General features: G+C 50.4%; 1 protein-coding gene across 11 annotated transcripts in view; it reads right to left on the reverse strand.

The window, feature by feature from the left end:
* Nucleotides 1–15081, reverse strand: part of FOXP1 (forkhead box P1) — a 559948-nt gene that overhangs the window by 97952 nt on the left and 446915 nt on the right. The window contains exon 1 of one of the 11 annotated variants that reach the window (XM_079795264.1): nt 3338–3468. The exons of the other annotated variants lie outside the window; for them this stretch is intronic. The gene's annotated coding sequence lies outside the window, so the exon portion shown is untranslated. Of the gene's footprint in view, nt 1–3337; nt 3469–15081 lie in introns of those variants that run through there. 11 annotated transcript variants of the gene reach the window in all.

Raw genomic sequence — 15081 nt, forward strand, 5'->3', positions numbered from 1 at the left:
CTACCCCAATCTAGCCACGCAGGTCCACATAGAACTACACCCCTTCGCCCTGGGAGGTCTACAGATCTTCAGAACGTAACTCCTACACGCGTAGCAAATAATGTGCACAGAGATATAAAATCAATGCATCACAGAACAGCTCCGTTTTTACACAGCCTCTCCTACTGGGGAATGCATGTGAACCACAAATGCAGCAGTTAAAAACATGTTTAAAGGCACGAAAGGTAAATAACCCAGTATTTACAAGCACTAGAATTTGTAAAACCTGGACTCGCTAGCAGCCATTTAATGATTATAACGTCTTGTCATGGAATTCATATTTTAACATGTAACATGCACAGGCACTACTTATGTATTTATTTACTTGAACCTTCTCTCATCATCTGTTGCTGCATTATCCCTCGCTTGCCTTCGTAAAGAACCACCTGAAGTGGATTCTACCTGGCTATTATACTTGCCCAGTTACTAAGAACATAGTTTTACGTTTCTCTTTAGTGATGTTCATCTACAGCTAAACCACATAATAAAATTAATTTCTCCAACCTTCTTTTTGCCAATTCCAATTTTACTCAAATTTTATATCAAACTGAGAAGCTGGTTACAATGTTCTCTCCTGATTGTTTCAGAAACACAGTTAACTCAAACACACTTCTGCCACATTAGCCCAGAGAAATCTGGAATTTCACTGCTTTTAATTAATCTGGATTTTAATTTTTCTGTATCTTGCAAATGTGTGGAGGCTGGCTGGCAAGTTGTGTAACTGGCCAGTGTCTTGAAAGAGTTTATCTTTCAAATGACAGCCCTCGACAAGGCGCAAACACCAAGCAGCGATGGCAGGTTTGTTTTTTGAGGTACACTTAACTGAAAAAAAAAAAAAAATTCAAGCCACCATTCCTATCACAAGCTTTCTGATGATTTATGGTTTACCAACTGAGCGAGGTTACGCAACACTGCATGCCTTTAGATGCATTATTTCAGCTAGTTGAGATTTAATTAAGATCACAGCCTCTAAAATCCCTGTCAAATGAAAATTCTGAGAAGACAATACACTATATACCCTCATGCAGAATGTTTCCAGTCCATCTTCTGGAAAAATATGAGTTAATCTGCGTTTCTATGGCTGCAGACAAAAAAGTTCACCAATTTTGTTTTCCTTTGACACTTCAGTTGTTTTCTATTATATGTCATGAGATCATTCCCTTCCAAGGAGGGAAGAAAAAAATCGAGAGTGAAACACATTGCAGAAAATGCACTTGACATTATTACCCGACATGATCATAGCTGAGCTGTGATGTCATCACATTTTCAATAATCAGCCCATGCTTAGGAGTTTCATTTAATGAAATATGTTTATGTTAAAATACAACACAAACAGGAAGCCTGCCTTTCTTGAATTACTCCGAGTAAATAACTGACATCCTCTGTTTCTCATTTCCTTTACTCACCAACTTTTCATCAGATGAGCAGCACATATAGGTAGAAAAGCAAGTTCTTAGGGCAAATAAGAGAATGTAAAGCCCATTGCTTTCACTCTGTAAGTAGCCCTTAGTATAAAAAAAGTCTTTAAAATAGTTTTCTCCTTATAGACCGGTAAGGAAAAAATGTATAATCATGTGGCCCTTCACGTACTGTCATTTGCATCAGATCAGTATTTGTGGCTTCTCTCACGCCTTAGAAATGACAGGTGCTTGCAGTCTGGCCCTTGACAGGCCACTACACAAATAAGTGCCTTGCCTGAAAGGCTAATGCAGCACTAATGAACAATAAATCAACTCTGATTATCAAGTGTCAGCCGCTCCCTTCTCAGTTCAGCTCTATCACATCCCAGAGTCAGTCAGTCGGGTCTCTGGGTAGGCAGTCTGTATTTTGGTTTCATTTTTACACAATTTTCACTGAAATGTGTCAGGCAGCAACAAAGAATCCCTAAGACAGAAGCAGCCTCTTTCCGTGTATGCAAAGGGTACCAGTTTGGAGAATCTGCTTCGGTCTTCATTTGGTTTACTTGGTGTGAGTCAACATTCAAGAAATATTCTTTTAAACAACAGCAGCAGCAACACGTCAAATCCAAAACTAAAGTCTTACAGTGATCGTGTTTGAGGGCTTTGACAATGACATCCTCGCTTGAACACTTTACGGCATACACTACCTTTGACTGCACACGCACATTCCTCTTAAAAATTTTATTACAAACCAAACAAAAAAATGAACAACAAAAAAAGCAATATAGGGCTGCTTCTAAAATAAAAACTTCATTTGGCTTTTTTAAAATGGCTTCTTTAACACCGACTTCCTAATGATAAAATAAATGTAACATTTTTTTCCTTAAGCAGATTAGTCACTGATAGTATGATTCACATTTCCTGTTATCAGGCTTAATTTCCCCCAGATATGTGTCACTTTCAGAATGTTGGAATCTATGGAAATGAGATGATTTACATTTTTAAATTGGCTTGATTAGAATATTTGGACAGTGTGGACAGGAACATAAAATTACTAATATTTTACTTATAACTGGCAGGCCCTGAAGGAGTTAATCCCGAAGAGGAAGAGTCCATATGTACTTCGCTGGAAACTTTACCACCCACTTCCTACAGCTCCCTTCTCCCCGCACCGGGCCTGGGCGGGGGCAGCCTCCTTCCCGCTGACCGCCTTCCAGGCGGTTTGACAGCTGCGTGTGCCCCGCGGGGTGGCGAGGGCCGCCGGTCAGCCCCGTCCTCACCGCAGCCGCTCAGGACTCTCACCGGCAAAGTAGCGGCGGCGGCGGAGACGCCCAGCGGCCGGGCCCCCTCCGCGCCTCGCGGCGGGGCTTCACCCCCTCCGCCGCTCCCGGGCCGCGAGCTCCGGCCTCAGAGCTGCGCCCAGCGCGGCCCGGCGGCCCAGAAACAAACTCCCGGCGGAGAACCGCTGCCCGGGCACTCGGACGGAGGCGCCCGGCGCACCTCCCCGGCTCCAAGGGCAGCTCCCGCCGCGTCCTCCCCGAACGCAGGGCTGGGTGCGGGCTTTGCCCAAGTGGCTGCGCCCCGGCCAGACCCGCAGAGGGGGATCGCGAAGGCACCGGGGCGCGGGAGCCGCGCGGCAGACTTCCTCCAACTCAGCGGCACCCACCCCGCACGGAGCGGGAGCGGGGGCGTCCCCGGGACGCCCAGGCCGGTGCCCCCCACCCCGTTCCCGCCTCCGCTTCCACCGCGCAACTCCCGCCAAGTTGGTGACCTCAAGTGCCGGCGCTGCTCGGGGAGGCTCAACTCCGCCGCCGGGGCGCCGCGCGGCCGCCGTGGCGAGGCCCCGGGAAGCGGCCGGAGGCGGCGGGAGCGCGGCGCGGGGCGGCCCGGGGACCCACCTGACACTGTCCATGTAGCCGCCGGGCGCGCGGAGCCGGCGCGGGCGCAGGCGGGGCGGGGGCCGGGCGGGCGGGCGAGGGTCCGGCGGCCTCGGCGCGGCGCACTGCACGCGCGGGCGCTCGGCTCGCGGGCTGCCACCCGCGCCGCGCCGGCCCCCGCCCCGCCCGCTCCGCCAATCACAGCCCGCCTGCCGCCGCCGCGCCCGCCTCCCACACAATGGGCCCCGCGCCGCCCGCGCCGGCCCGGCAGGTGAGCCTCGCCCGGCGGCCCCGCTCGCTGGCGCTCAGCCCGCCGGGCGGCTCTGCGGGGCCCGGGCCGGCACGCGCGTCCCCGCCGCCGCCGCTGCCGCGGGCTCCCGGCTGGGTGGCGTGTGTGTGCGTCTTGGAAACCTTCCAGGGGACCGGGGACCCGGCGGGGACTCAGCGCCCCAAAGAAACTGCTGAGACCGGGAGGGTGCGGGCTCCAGCGGCCTTCGGAGAACTTTCGCTTCACGTGGACCGGCTCTCGGGCCGGGCCTCCCGCCTCCTCCGGGCGCGGGGCCGCACTGAGCCGGCCGGGAAGCGCGGCCACCAGCTGCCTCCTTCGCTAAACCGAGTGACTGCCCCTCCACAGGGCAGCGGGGACAGAAAGCAACTGACAGGTCCCTCACGAAATAATTCCTTACATTCCTTCTTATCTGTACAACAGCAGCAAAAGCTCCTCTGTACGAACACTTTAACATGGCCTCTAGCACAAACAGCCACTAGTCTTTAATGCCATTGAAATCAGAGGACTTGGGCTTTTAAAGTCACAAATACGCTGTAGGCTCAGCTGGCACAACGTAGGTGTCAGGCCACGTGAGTCCATCTGGGCTGCTCTAGAAATCACCCTCCATTTACACCTGTAACTGTGGGGGAAACTCCTTGGCCTAGCCTTAAAACACAAGCAAATCATTTTTATTATTTTTCTCAAAATACTCAAGGAAAAAGAGTAGTGGCATCAATAATTACTTACTTTCCTTCAATTAAGAAAGCCACAAACCCTAAGCCAGTAATTCCAGGTTTACTTGAGAGTATTTTTCCATCTTAGGTGTTAAAATTAAAATTACTACACCCAAAAAGCATATTGATAAAATTTCCAATCAAGCCAATGCCTGAATTTCAATGAGGTCAGCAGAGAATCCCCCACTAATCTGGCTGCAAAAGAGACAAAAAAGCAGCCATTGACTGTCAGCTCATGATCAGATGTTAAATTAGTCCAGCACAACCACTCTCCACCCTAAAGTGTTCCTGTGTCAGATAACAAATTTATTAATGGAATTTTTCAGGTCAGAAAATTTAACCCCTTCCTCTCATGAATATTCAATAGAGAACCAAGGGTGGTCTTTTTTGGGGGGGTGGGGAACACCTTAAATCTGCCCAAATTTACCATGAATCTTAGAGTTCTGACTTGTAAAGAGACAAGGCACTCCACTGGGAGGGACTGACAGGGTCCCAACAGACAGAAAGTAAAAATATAGGAAGTTCTCTTCAACCAGTGCACAGGCGGAAAGTGGAAATGGTTATTTCAAAATACACACGTGATTTTTTCAAGGGTATTATAATTATTTGAGATTTAATGTCTGAACAAAATCGGAGTGCATTTTGAATAAGCAGTTCATTCTTTTAATAAACAAGTTTTTCATGAGGCATCATAAAACGCATGCATGCTTTTACAAGTTGGACTAACTACCTTGTTTTCTGGTCAGTGTTTATTCGCTAATAGCCTCCAGGAACATCAAAACCAACAATAAACAAATAAACAGCAAACAACAAACATTAGCGACGCCTATGACCCAGCTGGGAGGCGAGTCTCCCACAGAATACTGGCGTGATGCAATGTGGCAGTTACACAAGCACGGAGCGCATGCTGCTGGCTTTAAGCACATGGGCCCACAGAGGGGGAGCAGTGGGAGCAGGAGGCCTGGGAAGGCTGCTTGGGGGGTGGTGCTTAGAGGATGGCTGGTTGGAGAAGGGGAGGTGACCTTATGGTGAGGGAAGTGGTGTAGCAAGCTAACTGAGGCCACCTGGAGCCCTCCCTGTCCTCTCTCCAAACATGGCACAGTGACTCAGAGACTACTGCTAGGCAAGGAACTGTCCCCTCGGTGATTAACCTGGAGAAGCTGTATCTGCCCAGGCCACTTTAGTGAATTCTGGATTCCCAGGACCCCCTTCTGTGTGGGTCCTCTTGCCCTTGGTGGGACTCACTGAGACTCAACTCTCCCACCGCTGCAGATCAACAGGAAGTGCTAAAACTCATTCACCTCTAAGACTTAGTTAATGCCACTTAGCACCACGAGGGCCTTTTGGAAAGGCTGGGTCAAATGCCAAAAAATTAAGAAGGCATTTGACTTGGGGAGGGCTTTAGAATTGCTTTCAAAACTTGAATAGAAATTGCAATCCCGTTTTACAGAGGAGGAAACTGAGGTTCTGAAAGGCAAAGTGATTTTTTTTTCACACCCAGCACCACAGGTCCCATGGGGGAGCAGATACTGAACAGTTACCGAAAAGAGAGGCCATGATAAAGTGAGTAGAGGGGAGACTGTTTCAAAAAGAGTGAAGGAAATGCTAAGTACTGTACTTAAAAATATTTTTGATGCCCACATCCTAACCGAACACCCACAACAGATACAGCCCTTGTTCAAATACCACATGTGAGGAAACCTATCAGTTGCTGAATGAGTCCACTGTGCAGCTGGCTGTGTCCTTAAGAACAGATTACTAGGATCCCACCCCAAACTCCAACCACCACATAGCACACCTGGGACTAAAATCATGGGTTATGTTTGGTTCTGCGGAGCTTGAGCTTTGACCACAGACGAAGGTGAAAGGTTTTACTGTCCATCCGAGCTGAGAATGAGGGAAGTCAGGAGAAAGCGCCGGGCGGGATTCCTGCGCGTGAGGCACACACAGCAGTGAGGAGGCCCCAACAGGCCTGGCCCAAGAGGCCGGCTCGGACCCAGGCCCTGCCTCGCCGGGAGCTACTTGGGAATAAGCGGAGAAAGACGCGGGAATGGACCGGCTCACGTACTTCCAGCAGCACGGAGAGCGGAGACCCGCTCAGGTAAGTCAGGTGCGTGTCCTCATAGGAGACACTGCGGTTTGGTTTCTGTTGCCAGAAAGTTGATCTGCCAGAGTCAGTGAAATAAAAATGGATGAACTGCTGGGTTGGAAAATCAACTGCACGGTGAGAGGCCACGACCTTAACTCAATTCTCCATCTTCTTCCAAACAACACTTGTGTTGACACTTATTTCCTCTCCCTTTCCAATTAATATAGTGCGGTACCCAGAACATGGCCTGAAAGGACACCTTAAAGAGACCTGACCAATGACTTCTATTGTAGAGAGAAAGCGCTGAAACGGGAACACCAAATGCAGGCCCCCCACCCCCTCGCCAGGACTGCCACCCGCAGCCACTAGAGTTAATGATGGGCAACAGCAATACCGTTTCCAAGACCTGGGCATGTCTGCAAGGAGCCACTGTTCCTTGTCGATTGTAAGAGGAACACGAGTCAGGACACCCTTCCTGTAGAGGGCGGGGGTCAGTAGCTCCACAGTGGGTGCGTGTATGTTCCGTTGTCTGTGTGGGCCATGAAGCTATTGATGAGGCTGTTTTCTTCTGGGCCTGTTTGGCCAAGCGGAAGGGTGAGTCTCCCTCTTCTACAGGAGTTTAAATTTCTCTGTATGACTTTCTCCCAATTTCCATTAGCATCCTCACTTAATGCAACATTTTCTAATGTCAGCGTCCTAGTTAATTTATATTTACAGTAGAGGCCCGGTGCACAAAATTCGTGCACTTGGGAGGGCGAGGTGGGGGGTCCCTCAGCCTCGCCTGCACCCTCTCGCAGTCCTGGAGCCCCGCTATCAATCACCCCACAGAGGGAGGCCCCACCCACCCACCGCAGCCCCGTAGGCCGGGTAGCCTGGGCCTCTCTCTGCAGGGTGATCATGGGGTGATGGCAGGGCCCCCAACCATTGCATCGCACCCGCCTTGGCTGGCCTGACACCAGTGTGTGTCATAGCGTGGTCATTCTGCTATTCTGCCATTCGGTCGATTTGCATATTACGCTTTTATAGATGGCATGACTTGTCAACTTTCAGGTGCCTTATGATATATGAAGAGGTATGTAAGCTATGGAAAACATTTAACTCCCCCGCTCCAAACCTCTCACTCTAAATGGAAAGACATTCATAAAACACCGCTAGTAAACAAAGTCACATATGGGAAAAAAAAGTGGCAACATTTTGTCCTACCTCTGCATCTGATCAACAGTAACAGATCCCTCTCCTAACACTGTAATCCCTTGCCTCACCATCATGTAAAACGTAGACTGAACTGCTCTACAAGAGGTTACGCTGATTGCAATGAAGTGCGCATAGTTCTCAGAGGTGCACGCCTGAGGGAAGGACGTCTCCCGAGAGGTTTCTCCCCCAGATGCCACCAAAGGAGAACCAGTGCCCGTCAGGAGCGAGTCCTGGTGTGTAGACATCGCTGAGGATCAGGTAAAGGCAACTAGCCACCTTTGTTTAGTAAAGTCAGCTTCTCCGGAGACCTGTGCTGTGCAGCAGGTGACGAAGAGGCGCAGGGAGGTGTCCCTACTTGCCCTCCGAATGGTGCTCCCAGGTCTGCCTCCGGGCCAAGGCCACGCTCCTGTGACCCTAGGCTGACACACCCTCCTGTCAAACCTTCATGACGCCTGCCCTCTGCTGGTAAACCAGCCAGCATTCGGGAATTTCAACTCCCTCAAGGTCTTCAAGACAACTTTAAAAAGCTGGAGAGAGAGAAGGCAGGAGTGAGCTGTGGACGGGAATATACAGATGAGGAGCTTCAGAGAGGAGGAGGCGCTGCGGGAGGTGGCATTCCCAGCCGGAAAGGCACCTGGCCCAGTGTGCCGCCGGAGCACCCTGCCTGCCTTCTCCGTCACTCACTCCCCAGGGAGAGCATGCTGGCGCCTTTTCAATAAAACACCTTCTTGGCGGTGAAGGGCCACTGTTCCCATGTCGATGGTCCCTAAGGTCTCATGATGCAGGATCTTCACTGACTCTGGCATTCATGAGGCGCACATACGGGAGTGGGGAGTGGAGAGCTGTCCTCTCCTTGGCTGAGTGAGAAAGCAGTAACCTGGAGGTTGGTTAGGCAGCGGCTCACACCTGCCTGCCCCAGCAGCAGAGCCAGGCCAGCCTGCAGGAGGCTCTGGCGTGGGGGCCCGGGAAGGCCAGGCCTGCAGAGCCCTGCCGGCCATTTCAGACACGCATCTCCCAGACGGAACAGGAAGCTCAGCAGTTGCAACCGCAGAAGCAGTTGGGAAGCAGCACTCTTGACAGGGCTGTAGACGCCGAGTAAATGCTCAGGAAGAGCACCCGGACCCCCACAGCGACCCTTACCCGGGAGGCCATGCAAGGCGGAGGCATCCCCCCAAGATAAGCGCCTTCCACACTGGGCGGCACAGCAGACACGTGGGGCCCTCCAGCTCTGCATCAGCTCTTTCCCGCACAGCCACCGGCCCTGCCACCCCGCTTTAAGAGCAGCCAAGCTCTGTCTTCTGTAGAGAGCAGTTACGGGCTAGTTCGTGGGGGCGATGTGGGGGCGGGGGCGGGTGTGGTCAGCACTCAGGGACAGACTGCACATCCTTCCATCTGCTTCCCACTCGGAAGGCTCCTGCGGTTTCCAAACAGCTCAAAGTGGGCTCCCGGCAGCGTGACGCAGAGGCATTCTGCGCCTCCCAGCCCCAGCGGCCTCCGCGGCGTCTGACTGACCCTGAGCGAGGCCGCAGGCCTACCCGTGACCCAGGGCTCTGGGTGACCTGGCCATGGAGTCATAGAGTGATTGGGGGCACCACTTCACCTCTCTAGCCCACACCACCTAAACAAAGAGAAACAGGAAAGAAGTACTCTACAGTTTCTTTAACAACGACGGCAATAACAGTAACTACCATCACGGATGGCTTATGGCTGCGGGTACACGTGTCCCACCACCAGAGCACTAACCTCTGGGTACTTCCTGGCTTTCAGTAAGGTCCTGAGTAACACCTGCAGCCCGGCTGGGGCTCAGCTGGTTGGAGTGCCGTCCAGTGCACTGAAAGGTCTCGGGTTTGGTCAGGCACATACAGGAGGCACTCAATGTTTGTCTGTTTGTCTCTCTCCTCTCTCCCTCTCTCTCTCTCTCTCTCTCTCTCTCTCTCTATCTCTCTCTCTCTCTCTCTCTCTCTCTCGTCTCCCCTTACCCCCCTCTAAAAATAAATACATATCCTCAGGCGAGGATTAAAAAAACCTACCAGGAATATAGTTTAAAAAAATAGAAATAGAATTTTAGAGCTCGAGGACCTTGGACACGATTCTCATTGTCAATGATAAATCAGGGAACAAAGAGAGGAAGGGAAAATGCCTTTGGAAAACAACTTAAAAGCCCTTATTCTGATCCTCCCCAGGTCACAGACTGTGACACATCAACAATTTGTGCCCAGGAGCAAGTCATGCCATGGAGTCTCCGGATCGAGCTGCGGCTCAACCCACCTGACCTCCCAACACCTGAGTGTTCTTTGACCTTGTGACCTTTCCCTCTCCTTTGACCGTCCATGGTCTTCTCCACCGCCCTGCTCCCACCAGAGTCATCTTCCGAATTTCTGGTCCTACCTCCCAAGCCGTTCTCCTGCTTCTGTGGGTCTCACTTTGGAAAGGAGACAGGAGAGGGAGCAGCTTTGTGCGTGAGGGGCCCTGGTGGGCTCTGACGGCGCAGTGCAGGGAGAAGCTGCTGGTGATGTTTCGGTTACATTCCAGGGAAACTGGGAAGCAAGCTTGTATCTCAGAGACAGCAGACGCCTTCTGAGGCCGAATCAGTCTGGTGTTGAGAAGATGCACACAGAAGGTCCAGCTCCCATGGCAGTTCGTTACTTTTCGTCAATTTCCGTGGCCGTTCATCCCTCATGAGGAATGGAGACTGGCCACCTGAGGCCTGGTTTGTGGACCAGGCGCCTTGTCTGGGATCTTTTGCTCCCGTTGTCTCGGGAGGAAAGCCTGTGGTGGGGCCAGTTACCGTGGCATCTGGGGGCTCTGCATGCATCACATTTTAGCACATGGTGTAACACCCATGACCTGATTTTAAGATTCCTTTCAAAGTTTCCCCAACATTCACACTACCCACGGTAAGGCATGGGACTGAGTGCCCAGGGAGGCCTGGCCTGGAACAGCAAGCATCTGATCGTTTGCTGAATTAAAGAGAAGAAGACACGCAGCGCAGGGAGCAGAGAGCAGGGGCTCCGTGCCCACAGGCGTGTCGGTGGCTGAGCATGGAGCTGGAACCAGGAGGTCACGGTTCCATTCCTGGTCGAGGCACAGGCCTGGGTTGTGGGCTTGATCCCCAGTGTGGGTCGTGCAGGAGGCAGCTGATAGATGATTCTCTCATCATTGATGTTTCTATCTCTCTCCCTGTCCCTTCCTCTCTGAAATCAATAAAAATATGTTTGTTTGTTTTTTAAAAGAGGGTTTCCCTTCTCAGCCTAAGGGGATAAGAGCACTTCTAAAATAAGACAAGGATTCTGGTGGATATTTAAGGATAGTGCGTGGCCTGGTGCTTGGCCGGGAGGTGGGAACAGCATGCGAACATTCACAGGGAAGGTCACCGCTCACTCCCTCCGTCTCCTCCTCTGACGCCCTGTGGGTGTGTTCTAGCGCACGGCAGGCCGAAGGCACCGCCTCAGTGCGGTCCCGGCACCGCACCTGCACCTGCTCTGGTGCTTGAAACCTAGTGGGTGCTTCAGAAGCCACCCCCCCCCCCCCCGCCGCCCCGGGTGCGTGAGCAGGCCCACTTCATCCACGCACCGCGCAGGCCTGCTGCAGGTCTCCTTCCCTCGGGGGAGGTGGAGTCACATAACTCAGGGTTAGGGTCCCTCGCCTGAACCAGCAGCGGAGAACAGTGCCGAGGAAGGTTAGAGGTCACGTGAGACGCACGGTGACTCCTTGCAGAGCAGGCCCGGCTGGGCTCTTGTGCCTCTTTCCCTCGCACCTCACTGTGGGGACCGCCTCCCCGTCTCGCCTCTCCCACCAGCACGCTTTTCCGCAGAAATAGACGTGGCTCAAGAATTTCCAAATTAAAACCTGGCAATGGTTTCTATATTCTTGTTTCCTAAACCTATAAATCAAAACTGTCTAAACAGGTCAGAAATGTTCCTGGGCAATATAATGGGAAAAGTTCTGATTTATGGTGCTGGTAGAATAATTTTAAATAATTACATAAGAGTTTAGAAAAATGCAATTAACACCTTTACAAGTTTTTTGAAATGAAAGTGAATGTGGGGATGATTGTTCCCAAACATACAGAAAGACAGTTAGAAAATGAAAGTAAAGCTCCGATGCACTGTGAGCGGTCCTGTGGAGAGGCAGCGGCTTCTCCTCAGCGAGGACACTGGCACGGCCGACCGCCACGCCTGTCACACGACGGCCGCACCATCAGCGCAGGGCCTTTCTGAACATCGACATTAACCCCAATAAACATCATGTCTCCAGCAGCTTCGGCAATGCCTCTGCCTGGTCCCACAGGCGCCCCCCCGCACCCCGCCACACACTGTCCTTGGGACACTTCACATCCTCCTCCCTGCTCTTGCAAACCTGGCCAATGCTCTTCCCTTCCTCTTGCTCTTCATCTCCTCCTTCCAGTCCCAGCCTTCCACAGATGGAGTCACTTCACAGCCTTCCCTCCCCTCAGTCCCCGGGCACCACAGGAAGGCTCCTGCCCTGCATCCCTTCCTCGGGCTCACCGGGCAGGAGTGGCCCTGGTTTCACCTGACTGACGCCTTTCTCAGCCTCACAGGCTAACAAGCTCCCTCTGCGTCCCTCACCCTATTCTTACTGTGGCCATCTTCCCACCCCCTCCCAAGCCTTTACCTCCACTTCCAACTCTGCAAGTCGCCTAACAAGGCCATCTCAGACCAAACTAAGGTTTAAATTAAGCATGTGTTGCTTAATGCTACCTGTTGCTCATTCTTTTTCTAGATTTATCTTCGATGAGTACACTAAGCAATACTGCAGAACTTGACTTTCCACAGGATTTTGTCAGACCCAATGGGAATTTAAAGGGCCACCACACCCCACACTTCACACAGAGAGGGCCCGGGGCAGCTCCCCCGTTCGCTCAGCCACACTCACTCACACTCAGTGACACCCACAGACGCTCCAGCCACCATCCTGGCCATGAGGAGGAAGGAAAACACTTAGAATCATAGAAACTTTGATCTGGAATAAATTTAGAGATCATTTTAATCCCACCCCCTCATTTTCCAGATAAGAAAACTCATGCCCAGGAAGAAAAAATGACGAGCCAAAGGTCATGCATCTAAGCAGTTCCTGGCAGAACCAACACCAGACCCAGAACTTCTGCCTCCTAATTAGCGTTCTTTCCATTGCCTCACACCACCTGGCAGGCAGAGAAATGAGGAACCACAGCAACTAAAGCCATCACCGCCCAGCACACACTTTCCTTTGGTTGGGGAGTATGTAGCAGATAATAGTCTTTCTGTACTTGTTTAAACTGCAAATTATGAATGAAAAACACACTAATTCTTAACTTACCAAAGGCACAGGACACCAAGAATTAAGTCACCTTCCACTGTCACTCATCTAAAATCCATGTAAGTACATTAGGCCATTAATCTAGAGCTAAGCCCTCCAATAGGGTAGACACTTGGTACATGTGGCTATTTAAGTTTAAATTAATTACAATAAAATAAGATAAAAAACCAGTTTCTTAGTCATACTACCCACATTTAAAGTGCCCAGTAGCCAGTGTAGCTAGAAAATACCATAATGGCAGCAAACAGAACATTTCCACCACGGCTGAAACTCGATCAGACAGCGCTGACCGTGTAGCACACCAGCCTATGAAGTGAGCACAGTAGGAAACCATCACAAAGATGAGTTATGATTCTGAATAAAGACCTTTTCCAGCAACAAGGGACTTGCAGAAATATTCTAGGCCAACTGTGTTTCGTCGCTGATGAGGAAACTTAGTCCCAGGAAATTTATTTATACTCGTTTCCCAAGCTGTACAAGCAGTTAGTCACAGGGTTGGGAGTGAATGTCAGGTTGCACCAACTCACGGAAGTGTTTTTCCCACTAAACTGTTTGGCTAAACACTAACAATATAGTACACCTGACCCTCTTTGAGATGATGAGGGTAAAATGTCTAGACAGCTAAAAGGAAAACTGAGGTCCGATAACTTGCCCATATTTAGTCGGGATCTGTGTGAGAGTACCAGATCCAACTCTATCTGGAGGGGACAAATGGCTCAGTCCAAGCCGACAGCATATGCCCACCCCTCCCCACAGAGCCCTGGTTCAGGCACAGATGCCTGAAATCATTCAGCCAATTCAGAGACCTGTTGGATTATGGAGGCTCTCCTTCCTACAGGGGCTCTTCAGCTATAAACCGGTGGATCTGGAGCGCAGGGGCCATCTTGCTTCAGCAGAGGGAGACCCGGACAAAGAATGAAGCCAACACAGAGAAAAGCAGAACAAAACGAAGCCAGGCCACGCCTGGTCCCAGCTGTGTCTGAGGTAGGCTAACCCTTGAACTCCGAGGTTCTGGGAGACAAAGCCGTTCCCCATCACTAAGCAGTCCAGGTTAGGTTTTTCCCACATTTGCATGTGGAAAGGTTTTGACTAATTCAGGTACTTCTTTCCACAAGGAGAGTCGGAAGTGGTTATATGCACACTTCCAACCCACCTTGAAAATCCCAGTGAGAGGGAAACGCCGATTACCAAGCGCATGATGGCAGGGACAGATCACGGACCGCCAATCTGAGAGGGATTCCCCAAGTCAACCCCAATCACACGCAAACTGTCCCAGCCACACATCAGTCATTGGGTTTCAATCAAAAACATGCATTTTTCTTTCGACTGCCCAGATTTACAAGTTTCTTATCATGGTAGGCTTGCAACTTCTGTACTTGTTGCAATCAGAGTGCTTTTTATTTAAACTACAATTTATGAATGAAGAACACACTTAATTAACTTACATCATTTTAAAATTCAATACAGTGTCTTCCATTCACAAGCCCTGGGGATTTCTTTAAGAAGTTTCAGCATCTGAGAAAATACAGAGAAATCCGGCCGAGAGCTCGGGTCCACAGCTGATTAAGACTTCTTGGTCCAGTGGTTTCCACTCAAACTCCTTGACTTGCCTTTCCCACAAGTCCTGCGCTGGCTCCTCACTCCTGGGTCTTCTTCTCCCTTTTATCTGAATTTGATATTCAAGTTTCACTTTTACCCTTGGTCCAATTTGCCAAAATTCATCCATTCATAATTTCATGAAGTCTGACCCTAAATAACTTACACTACCTGGTAGCGACTATCTTATTGTCACCCATGCTCCAGGGACGAGCACTGTCTTCCGGTGGCCCATCTCATTTACCATGACGACCGGGCTACTTTAACAGGAAATTAACCTCCCCTTAAATAATGATACCCTTTTAAAAAAGGCTTTGAATCTTCCTTTATAAGATGACTTTTGAAAATTAATCACTGTTTAAATGTATAGATTTGGACATGAAATAGCTGTTCTCCGTTAGTGCTTTGTGTATTTATTTCATTCAATGATCTTGTAAAAATGCACTCATTTCTATACTGTTGTGCTTTCTATTCAGCTCATCAACAGCCTGAAACTACTTTTTTTCTTCCATTTAACTTTTTCATTTACTCTCCTGTTATTATGAAATTCTAGCCAAAGATTAGG

This window comes from Cnephaeus nilssonii, assembly GCF_951640355.1.
Source record: "Cnephaeus nilssonii genome assembly, chromosome: 17".
Lineage (NCBI taxonomy): Eukaryota > Metazoa > Chordata > Mammalia > Chiroptera > Vespertilionidae > Cnephaeus > Cnephaeus nilssonii.